The sequence below is a fragment of the Peromyscus eremicus genome, chromosome 7 (genome assembly GCF_949786415.1).
Source record: "Peromyscus eremicus chromosome 7, PerEre_H2_v1, whole genome shotgun sequence".
Taxonomy (NCBI): Eukaryota; Metazoa; Chordata; class Mammalia; order Rodentia; family Cricetidae; genus Peromyscus; species Peromyscus eremicus.
The window spans coordinates 105,138,060-105,150,007 of NC_081422.1; the positions used below are offsets into that span (position 1 = coordinate 105,138,060).

Sequence of the window (11,948 nt, forward strand, 5' to 3'; positions counted from 1 at the left end):
GAGAGTTCCTCTTCCCAAATGACAAGCTGTGTCAAGTAGACATAAAACTAGTCAGTACAATGGATGTATTCTTTTTGCAGATGTGGGGCACAGTGCTGCATTAGTGTCCCCTCTTCTGGGTCATTTCTCCCCAGGCATAGTCTCCTTAAGGTTTTTGTGCCACAGGAGTCAGAATCCACAGGTTCTTCAGTCATGAAATTTTCAAAAATTTTCTCAGTTCCCTCTTCTTCTCCCTAACCTCTCCACCTCTCAAAATGAAAGACATCTTTCAAAGCTGTTCCCAGCAGGCTTATCTGGGCCTAGGCTACCTTAATGTGTGCCAGGATCCATATCTATAATTGTCACAGTTCTGTGTCCCTTGGGGTCACCCTCAAGTTCAGGATTTGGAGGGTGGATAAGTTAATGCAGCAGATACCTGTCTCTGATACTAATTTTTTTCTAGGTGACTGAAACTGGTTTTAGCCTGATCTTGTCACTATAAATCTACCTCAGAGATTATGCCTCTGGAACAAAATGCCAGCTGGGTGGTGAGGTGCCATCTTCCCACTCAGCAGCCCCTATTCCCATCAACACGGAGATTAAGAGTTCATCGATAACTTTGACTCCACACTGCAGGGAAAAACTAGGTCTTTGGCAATAGGACAGTGGGCCCACTCACTCACTCTCCCTAGGAAAAGGCTCTTCTGAACTCAGGTGGAGGGAGAAGCCATCAGGCAGCAAGGCACCTAGGATGTGTGTGTGTGTGTGTGTGTGTGTGTGTGTGTGTGTGTGTGTGTGCACCTTTATGCCAGCAAGTGTGTGGAGGACAAAGATGGTTGCCTGTACTCACTACCCACCTTGTTTGAGTCAGGCTCATTCTGTAGGCTATCTGGCCCTCAAGTTTCCAGGGATTCTCCTTTGCCTCCTGACTTTTCATAGGAGCCCTATGATTATAGATGTGTGTGCTACTGCACCCACATTTTTTCTGTGGGTTCTGGAGTTGAGAACTCAGGTCCTCACACAGTGCTTTACCTGCTGAGCCATCTCCCCAGCAATGCTGGGCATTCTTTCTATTTATTAAGAAATTTTTTTATTCATTTCACATGCCAATCACAGATTCCCCTCTACCCTCCTCTCACCCCTCCAGCCTCCCCCCCTCCAACCCACTCCCATTACCTCCTACAAGAAGGTAAGGCCTCCCATGGGGAGTCAGCAGAGCCTGGTACATTCAGTAGAGGCAGGTCCAAGCCCCTCCCCCTGCCTCAAGGCTGTGCGAGGTGTCCCACCATAGGTCATGGGCTCCAAAAAGCCGACTCATGCACCAGGGATGGATCCTGATCCTACTGCCGGGGGTCCCTTAAGCAGATCAGACTACACAACTGTCTTGCTTATGCAGAAGGCCTAGTCCAGTCCCACGGAGGCTCCACAGCTGTTGGTCTAAAGTTCATGAGTTCCCATAAGTTTGGTTTGGTTGTCTCTATAGGTTTCCCCATCATGATTTTGATGCCCCTTGCTCACAGAATCCCTTTTCTCTCTCTTCGACTGGACTCCTGGAGCTTGACCTGGTGCTTGGCTGTGGATCTCTGCATCTGCTTCCATCAGTTACTGGATAAAGGATCTATGAGGACAGTTAGGGTATTTAATAATCTGATTACCAGAATAAGCCAGTTCACGCACCCTCTCCACTTTTGCTAGTAGTCTAAGCTGGAGTCATCCTTGTGGATTCCTGGGAACTTCCCAGCACCCAGTTTCTCTCTATCCCCATGAAGTCTCCCTCTATCAAGATATCTCTTTCCTTGTTCTCCCACTCCACCCCTGCTCCAGCTCTACCATCCTGCTGGGCATTCTTTAGGTGAGCTGTTTAGAAGTGCATCTGGGTCCTGCAGGACTCCAACCTTGTTTAGAATTCTATCTGCTTGGGGCATGCACACTCATGACCTGAGTCTCTGTTGGGACCTTGGCTGCAGCAGAGGAGTGGGTTGCAGCCACTGCAGTATCTGGAGTGACACCTACAATGAAAATGTGGCTTTCTGTACTGTGTGTGAATCCAGACAACTCATTTCAACTCTTGAGTCCAGATGGGTATTGTAACATGGAAATAGTGACCCAGCTTCTAGTCTGGCTGTAAATGCCTTTTCCTCCTTGCCCACCTTCCATAGATGAACCAAGAATCTGAAATGGTGGATTTGTGTCCAGAGCAGGGAGGGGCGGTCACAAGCAAGGACGAGCTCAAAGGACAAAGCTGGGTCAGCTTTTGTGTGCCCTTTGTTGAGAGGGGAACATTTGTAAGATGGCTTTGTTACCAAGGGCCCATCCTTCTTTTAGAGCCAGAGACTATTTTTAACTTAAGTTTTAGTGATTCTGCAGGCCAGCTGTTTCAGGAAGATATGTAGGTCAGTCTGTGATTTTTGGGAGTCATCATTTTTAAGGTTAGGGAGTGAGATGGGGGAAGAGAACACAAGTAATTCTGGAGTTCTGGAGGCGTCCACGGAGATCTCCACCCACCCTGCGGAAAGCCACCACCCAGATGCACCGTCTGGAGGATCTGCATGGGGCCTGGAGGAGGAATATTCTTTTGTTACACTTCGAGTGAAGTATGTTGGTTTCTATTCTTTTCCCCTTCACTTGCCATCACCAAGCCATAATTGGGAGAAGACTGACCAGGCCCATGTTGGGAGGCTATGGGAGAAGGGCCCTCTTACCCACTGCACGGGAGTGAAAACTGTGACAGTATCTACTAAGATGAACATGGATTTACTTTCAGATCCAGCAATCTTTTTGTTCTTTGCAAGAAATTAATTTTTTATGTATGTGTGTGTACAGGTACGTGTGTGTGTGTGTGTGTGTGTGTGTGTGTGTGTGTGTGTGTGGTTTCATCTTTACATATGTACATGTGTATACATGTGTTTGTGTATGTGTGTATGTACATGTAGGCCAAATGGAAACCTCAGCTATCATTTTTCAGGAGCCATCCACCTTGTCTTTTTGGGACAAGGTTTCTCACTTTTACCTGAAGCTCATTGGTTCCCCTATTCAGCTAGGCTAGCTAGCCATTGAGCCCCAGGAATTTACCTGTCCCTGCCTCCCTGATGGTGGGATTACAAATGTGTACCATGCCCAGCTCTAATTTCATATAAATTCTGGGGATCAAACTCAGGTCTTTGCGTTTGTAAAGAAACAAGCACTTATTGAGTCATCTCTCCAGCTCAAAATAAAGTTTTGATTGTGACAAAATTCATATAACCATAAGATTAACTGTTGTGTTTTAAGCGTGCAGTTCAGTAGTGTTGAGTATATGCACATTGCCGTACAACCCACCTCCAGAACTTACAAACCTATAACTGGAATCACCCATTGACACCAACTCCCCTTTTCCCATCTCCCCAGGCCTCAGAAGCCTACTCTAGATGCTTTACACAAGTGGGACCCTGCAGCGTCTGTCTGTGTGTGTCTGATTTATTTCACTTGGTTTTATGTCTTCATGGTTTATACACATTGTGACATGTGCCAGGATGCCCTCCCTTCTTCGGGTTATAGTTCTGTGACACGTAAGTACTTATCAGTTTCATTTTCAGGGATTCATGTCAGAGAAACATTCCTACAACTGATGAACAGATGCTTACTTCAAGGTCATCATGGAGAATGCAAAATTTCAACCACCTTTTATAAGGCTACGGGGTGTTGGCAAAGATCAATCACTCACTGAAATTTAAGCTGAATAGTTCAACATACTTTTGTCAAAAAATAAGTAAAAGCACAGTCCAGAATTGTTGATGGTGTTGACCTTGAGAATTCTGTAAGAGGTGGATTTTATAAAATAGTTTGTATTATATTTGTTGACATGGAGCAATGGAAATGTTTCTGGGAGTCAAACTGGAGAGAGGTTCAAGAAAGTAAATGCTTGTTGTTCAAAGAGATGGTCAGGAGAGAATTCATTGTGATGCTTACAAAGAGACCCTGGGGGTGTTAGCAAAGCCTTGGAAGAGGTTGTCATGTGTTCCATGGCATTGACAAACTAGTAGGAAAAGCGACTCTTGGGGACACCCTTGAGTTCCATACAGAACTGGATTCTTACCCAGTTGATCCAGTTGGCATGCATCCGCAGCCTCTGGTGAAGAAGAAGGAGCCTTACCGCTAAGGTTGTAACCCTTCTTCATCCTTGGATCCTCTTATGTCCTGCTCTGGGTAATCTTGACTCTCTCCTTTCTACCTTCCTGCCTGAGAGCATCCTTGCCCTTGAGTCTCACAGCTGCCAGTTCTTCCTCCTACCTCCCCTATGTTTCCTTCAGTAATAACTGCTCTTTATGAACTGAGCCCTTCATACTGGCTCACATAGTCTCTTCCCAGTGAATATTACAACAAATCCAAGAGGAATGTCACTACTGTATCCATTGTACAGGTGGAGATGGGGGTTCAGAGAACTCTATGGAGCCTTGATGCTCAGCATTCCCTCTCTAGCCATACTCCATATAACTTGGGACAGCGTGGAAGCCGGATGGATGTATTCTTGAAGTTTTAAGCATGCCTTTCTTCCATCTTCTACTCCACCATCTTCTTCTTCCTTCCTATAGTCTCCTTCGAGCAACGCCAGCAATTCTCTCTCTCTCTCTCTCTCTCTCTCTCTCTCTCTCTCTCTCTCTCTCTCTCTCTCTCTTTCTCTCTCTCTCTCTGTGTGTGTGTGTGTGTGTGTGTGTGTGTTAGTATGCACACACACATACAGGTGCTTGATGGGTCCTGGGAGCTGGAGTTACAGGTGATTGTGAGCCACCTGACATGGGAGTTGGGAACCAAACGTGAGTGTTCTGCAAGTACATGCTCTTAACCACCAAGGCATTTCTAAAGCTCCTCCTTTGCTTTTTTCATGCTGTTCTTGCAGGTGCTGATGTGAGTGGGAGGACCTGTTTTCTCATAGGCACTGCCCAGGAGTTCTGGTTACCTGCCTAGGTGCAGGCTGAGCCCTTTACAGAATCCATTTTCCTGTAGAAGAGCTCAGAGATGAGCCCAGTGATGGAATTCTGTCATCTAATAGTCTTGTTGGCCCTGAAGAGAGACCCCAGAGTAACAGCATTGGGCACCTCCAAGGAGTGGAAAGCATCACTCCCATGATACGCTCCTGGTTTTACAAGGGGGACTTAGAACTATATGCAACTATAGGTGGTGACTTTTCAATTTAGTCAGAGCTGGGCGAAAAGACTTCCTGGAGCTACGTGGTGTAATGCCCTTGATCTGTTGTGCTGGCTTATCAACACTGCTCTGAAGAACCTAGGTTAGCCAGTGCTGCCAGGGAGGCCTGGGCTTGCGACAGTTGCACTTCCCCAGAATCCTATTATTTCTACCATCAAGAGCTTTCCAAGGGGCTGGGAAAGTAGCTCAGTTGACAGAGTGCTGGATTAGCATGTCGGAAGCCCTGGGTTTGCTCTCCAGTGCTGCATAAAGCCAGATACGGTGGTGTACACTTGTAACCCCAGCGCTTGGGAGGTAGAGGCAGGAGGATAAATTCAAGGCTATCCTCAGTTACACTATGTAAGATTGAAGGTGGCCTCTAATTAATTAGATTAATTATAGAGATTTCCAGTTAACATTTTAAAAGCAGTTTATTATTTTTATTTTATATACACACATGTCTTGTTGCATGTATGTTCATGAACCATATATATGGCTGGTACCCACAGAGGCCAGAAGAAAGTGTCAAACTCCTTGGGACTGGAGTTACAGATGGTAAAGCCACCATGTGGCTGCTGGGAACTGAACCCAGGTCTTCTGGAAGAGCAGGCAGTGTTCTTAAACCATGAGGCATCCCCCAGCCACCCCCAAACCAACATGTAAACATTTTAAAGCAAAATAAATTCTTTTAGAATGAAAACAGATTCTAAAGATGCTAAAGCTCATAGGACACATACACTGGAGGAGGCAGGACATGGCTCCTGGGCAAAGCTGTGAAGAAGGCACAGTACTTGTAATCTGTGTGTGTGTGTGTGTGCGCGCGCACGCGTGCACGCATGTGCACGCACACGTGAGGGAGCTGGGGTATGCAGGAGAGGTGCATATAAGTGAATTTCTTGCCCATTCTCTTCCTTCTTTACATTATTTTCAAAGGTTCAAAAAATGCACAGGCTGCCTGAGGATGTCCAGATGGAATTAAATCCACTGAAGATTAAATGAACCAGAGTCTGGGAATGTTTCTGAGAAGCAGTCTTGGCCAAGGAACGAACTCTGTTTCGTCTACCCTCGCCACTGGAGATATTTTAAAAAGTGAAGTGGGAGCATGCAATATGAAAGGATCTAAAAATCATTTTGTCGTCTTTGTGCTGATGGGAGTAGGTGTACGTGGGAGGGTCATGCAGGGAGAGGGACATTCTGCTCATTGTTGGATGGGATGCCTGTCCTTGGCATCAAGGGGAAGAATATGGGGCTTACTGCTCCAACAGTTAGTTACCCTATCATATAAAACCAATGCCCCTTTAAGCATGGGTTGGGATAAAGCAATTTCTCCCATGTTACCACCTGGCTACGGACTGCCCTAAGTTACTCCATATTGTGTAAAAGTTGGTTTTCAGGCTGTGCCTTGCCCTGAGAGACTCCATCTTACAAACAGCACCGTCTGTCTGTCACCACCCACAAGGCACAGATAGATCAAATAACCTGTTCTGGAAGTAAAAAGATGCTGCCCCATACATTGCCAGACTAAATTGACTCTATGCACATGGATATGTTAAAATAAGAAAAGTCAGGTCCAAGAAGTTATCAGACACATCAGACTGAAGAACAGGTACAACATGCTTACCTGGACCCATAAAAAGAGGACATACTGCAAGGAAATGGCCTTACCTACCTGTCACCTGACCACCACACACGGTGTATGTGTGTGTGTGTGTGTGTGTGTGTGTGTGTGTGTGTGTGTGTGTATGTATGTATGTATGTGAAGGAACTAACAGGCAGAGAACTCTCAGCTGCTCCAGGGACTTCAATTCAGCTTTGTGTTGCTGTTGATGCTGTTGGTCCTATTCTATAGCTTGACCCAGCCCTTACACTTGGCTCAATTCTGGCCAAGCAGCCTGAATCTACAATTGGTCTTGGAGGAGTGTTAGTGCATATACGAAGTGGAAAATTAACTGAAGGTGAGACTCTGACGAAGTCCCCATGGGCACATTAAAATCATATCACCTGCTAAGAATCAAGAATTCCAACACAGATTCTGGAGAGATGGCTCAGTGGTTAAGAACATTAATTGCTCTTGTGGAGGACTGAGGTTCAGTTCCCAGCACCCACATGGTGGCTCACAACCATCCATAACTCCAGTTCTAGGGGTTCTGATGCCCTCTTCTAGCCTCTGTGGGCAATGCACATGTGGTGCATAGACATGTGTGCAGGCAAAAAATTTGTACAATTAAAATAAATATCCTTTTTACAAAGAAAGAGTCCCAACATAAGTTTAACAACACTTGCTGAAGCTCTTTCTTCTTTGCCAGCTATAAATTGTCTAAGTCTTTCACCTCTGTTGCCCTAAATAGACGTCTCCTAACTCCTCTGTGCAGCCATAGTTTTATCTCAGGTTACAATCCCACAAGGCTTGCTTATAATGTTATTTGGAGAAACTAATCCACAGAGCAATTAAAAGAATTAATGCCTATTGTTAAAAACCATATTGCTCTGGATGTGATCAAGAACAGAACAGCTTCAGTAGATAGAACAAAAAATTCAGGAGAGACCATAAAACAAGTATTTTGACAAATTTAAACTGATCAGAGACCAAAACTGAAAATACAAGTGGCATTGAATTATAGGTTTATTGATCACAGGCATGGATGTAAGAATAATTTCACCAAAATCTTGGCATCCAGATTGGCCTCTTCAGGAGGTAAATATTCATCTTCTAGGAATTGGAACTTTATTTCATGTAAAACAAAGTACAAGATGGACTGAGTATATAGGGACAGAAGGACAGATAGGAAAATTAAAGCCATATGTGGCTGACATAGCAGTGAATTTATGGGGACATGATTTGTTGCAGCAATGGAAAACACAGCTTAGCATTCCTCCAATCTCAGAAACAAACTGTAAAATAAAGAATACTTCTGAGAGAAATATTAAAAGGTATTATCAAGAATAGTCACTGACCACTCAGGTTGTGCATAAGCAGGGCACAACAGCTGTTGGTCTTCCAAAGGTACCAACAGCTCTACCTTTAAAATGGTTAACTGACAAACCTATGTGGATGGAACAATGGCCTTTGACATGAGAAAAATTACAGGCACTAGAACAGCTGGTACAGGAGCAGCTAAATGCTCAACGTATTGAATCAACTAGTCCTTGGAATTCCATATTTGTTGTTAGAAGAAATCTGGAAAATGGTAACAGATTTGAAAGCTACTACTGTGATCCAGCCAATGGGTTCTTTACAATTGGGGTTCCCTTGCCTTCTTTATTACCAAAGGGATGACCTATTATAGTGATTGATTTAAAAGACTTCTTTTTTACTATATCTTTACAAGAGTAGAATAGAGAAAAATTTATATTCATGGTGCCCATTATAATAATTTTCAACCTGTTAGAAGATCCCAGTGGAGGGTCTTGCCACAAGGAATGTTAAACAGCCCCATATTGGGTGCCAAATGCTGTTTTTCTGTCTGCTTAGTGGCTGTGCCTGAAGATACTGATACTTTAACTACCATCTGCACCTTGTGGCCTGCAGTCAGCACCCTGCTTCCCAGACTGCAGCCTGGTGGGATTTCTGTCCTGCCAGCACCAGCTTGGTCTGCCAAATGTTATTTTTATCTAAGTTGTTCTATTTACCAGTAAAGACTTGGGAGTCAGATTTTGGGGTGAAAACCTGCTGGATCAGAGAAGCCAAGAAGCAACTGCTGACCTTTCTTTTTGGCTGGAGATTCATCAAGAAAGAGAGGCTCCTCACACCATCCCAAATCAAAAAGACTGAGAATCTCGAAGTCCCTCCCTACTCCTTCCTGTGTCTCTCTATCTGTATTGCTGGGTCCTCCATGTTCTCTGTGGTTAATTATTGTAAACTTATTGCTGGCTCTGCCCCTTGATTCAAGGTTAATTTTATTAACACAGTCTCAGAGCTTCACAGTTTGATCAAATATCCCTCAACAGTTACTTATCAGACAAACAGAGGAGGAGATTCTCTCACACCGTGTGAGAGTGTGAGATGTAACTTCAGAGCCACCAAGATGTCACAAATGGCTAATGCTGAGACACTGAAATGCAACTCTTCCTAACAAGTCCACATACACACTCTGGTGTGAATTATTCTTTCCCTAAGTGTCTTTATACTTTTAGTAAACTCTAACCCTGTTTTGTATTGGCTTGTCTTGAAATACTTTCCCATGCCATGACCAAGGATCCAGTTTTCCCCGGGTTGAGGTTCCTAAAATACTAAGGGAACTCCAAAGCCTATTGTGACTACAGAGCACTGTCTGTCCTTCTATTCCTACCCCTACTAACATCTCCACTCACCTGCAGCATTATTTCCCTCCTGAATGCTCCTCTCCTAGGCACCCAATTCCAAGAGGAATTTCCCAATCCTTTCTGCCCTAGGGATCATGCTTTGTGACATCAGCCTCAGAGTCCCCAGGCTTCTGTTGTAGGACTTTGGAGCCGAAGGTAGAATAGAGTTCTAGAGTATGGCTTGCTTATTCCTGCCCTGAACTATCCAAAACAGCAGTAGCACTGACTGCTTGCAGCAACATAAATTGAAATTAAATCAAATGGACAACTCAGCTTCCCTGTTGCATTAACCACATTTTAAGTGCTCTGGAGACATTTGTATCTGGTAGTCACATGCCAGACAATGCAGGTACAGAATAGATAACATTCTCCTTACTGCTAGAGTCCTGAAGGCCAGCTCCTGGCTGTCTGACCCTACATTAAGCATACAGCTGGCACACAATAAGTGCCCAATGAATATTTGTTGAACTAAAATTTCAGAATAAGTAAGCGATCCTGAGGCCAATTGTAAAATAAAGTCTCAGGGTCCTTGGACCTGCTGTGAAGACTTCCAAAGTGAAGTTACAGTTGTCCCTAAAGGGCAGAGGCAGGGGTGGAAGGGGGAAGGTCCTGGAGTAGAGCATCTGATGCTCATCATGTCCACAAGTTTGATGGAGAGCTGGGGATGAACAGTTGCTATTTGAGACACATTTTCTTGTCTAGATGAAACACATTTTCATTCACAGCTTCACACGGGATCAGGGCCAAGAGTGTGCACTTGAGTGAGTACATGGGAGACTGTCAAAATGTTTGAGGAAGGCTGTCTCATTTGCTCCTTATTCCTCTCTGCTCCTCTGCCCTGCCCATCCAGATGGCTGGATTCCTGGGGGACCAGGATACCCTGAGCTGAGCTGAGAGGGAAGCATATGGGTATTCTATTGAGATAATAAGACAGGGCCAATGGGGGAAAGAGATGGGCTCCAGGTTTTTCCCCACCCAAGTCTGGGAAATCTTTAGCTATGTGTCAACCTGAGCTTCAAACAGAGGCAGCAAGAGCAAACTGGTTTCCTGGGAAATCCAGGCTGCAGGTCCTCTGCCGTGCGTGGGAGTTCTAAGCTTTGTCAGGCTCAAATCAAGCAGCATATCACCTCCCCTTTCAAACTCTGCTGCCATCTGTATAAATGCTTCTTGGAATTAATATCACAAGAGGATTTTTAGGACTGCATGATATACCATTATGTATGCTATGTACCACATTTTCCTTACATATTCATCACCTGGTGGATGAGAGTTGTTTCCATTGTGTGTGTGTGTGTGTGTGTGTGTGTGTGTGTGTGTGTGTGTGTTATCATGGCTAGTGTTGCAGTGAACATGAGTGCACCAATGTCTGTGACATATTGATGTCATTTCCTGTGAGTGTCTACCCAGAAGCAGGATTGCTAGATCATACAGCAGTTTGATTTTTAATTCTTTGAGGAACCTCCTTATTGTTCATCATGACACTGTCAAAGATTAGATTTTTCTGGACTACCCAGATGGATTCTTTGCAAGGAATGTTTTACTTCTAATTTGTCTTTAACTGTAGGATATAAAAGTTATGAGCCTTGGTGGCTTCTGGACTCTGTGTTTTAGACCCATATCTTAGTTTGGGTTTTTATTGCTGTGAAGACACACCTTGACCACAGCAACTCTTACAACGAAAACATTAATTGAGGTGGCAGCTTACTGTTTCAGAGGTTCAGTCCATTATCATCACGATGGGGAGCATGGCAGCATGTAGGCAGACATGGTGCTGGAGCTGAGAGTCCTACATCTTGACTCAGAGGCAACAGGAAGTTGACTGACTGTCACACTGAAGGAAACTTGAGAAAAAGAGACTTCAAAACTTGCCCCCACAGTGAGCACTTCCTCCAACAAGGCCATACCTCCTAATAGTGCCACTCCCTTTGGGGGCCATTTTCTTTCAAACTACCACAACCCACTAAAAGGCCAGAATATAACTCACTCTATTAGCAGACCTTTGGCCTCAGAATTGGTTACCAGAAGAAAACCTTCTCTGGCCCTGGGTGCCCTTGTTTGCTCTAAGATCTTTCCAAATGTTTCCAAATGTTCTCTGATTCATTGGCTTCCTTCTGCTCTCACATGTTAACATAGGCAGCCAGGAGGGCTAGACTTGGTTCTCTACACAAGGACCCAAGGCTGGTGACCACATGGCATCAGAACTAACAGTCTTGAGAGTTGGAGATATGTCTCAGTGGGTAAAGTGCTTGTCATGCTTGAGCTCAGTTCCTCACAGACCATATTAAGTGGCGTATGGTAGTATGTGCCTGTAATGTCAGTTTCCTATAGCAAGATAGGAGATGGAGACCAGAGAATCCCCAGAAGCTCAAGGACTTCTTGTGCCATGGTGAACAAGAGACCCTGTCTCAAGCAAAGTCCTCTGACACCCTTGGCACGCATGCACCATGCCCCCCCTCCATACATACTAGGAAAAGCCAAAGTTTTCAGACATGAAGAGAAAGATT

General features: G+C 44.7%; 2 long non-coding RNA genes across 2 annotated transcripts; one reads left to right on the plus strand and one right to left on the minus strand.

Moving 5' to 3' along the window:
• The first annotated feature begins 2,167 nt into the window (after positions 1 to 2,167).
• LOC131915475 (uncharacterized) lies at positions 2,168 to 6,523 on the plus strand. Its single transcript, XR_009380338.1, has 3 exons — positions 2,168 to 3,527; positions 4,856 to 5,245; positions 6,076 to 6,523. It is a non-coding gene; the product is annotated as an uncharacterized LOC131915475 (long non-coding RNA).
• A 1,229-nt stretch (positions 6,524 to 7,752) lies between these two features.
• On the minus strand, positions 7,753 to 9,492 carry LOC131915476 (uncharacterized). Its single transcript, XR_009380339.1, has 3 exons — positions 9,454 to 9,492; positions 8,187 to 8,320; positions 7,753 to 8,034 (listed from the first exon to the last, which is right to left on the minus strand). It is a non-coding gene; the product is annotated as an uncharacterized LOC131915476 (long non-coding RNA).
• Between the last annotated feature and the right edge of the window lie 2,456 nt (positions 9,493 to 11,948).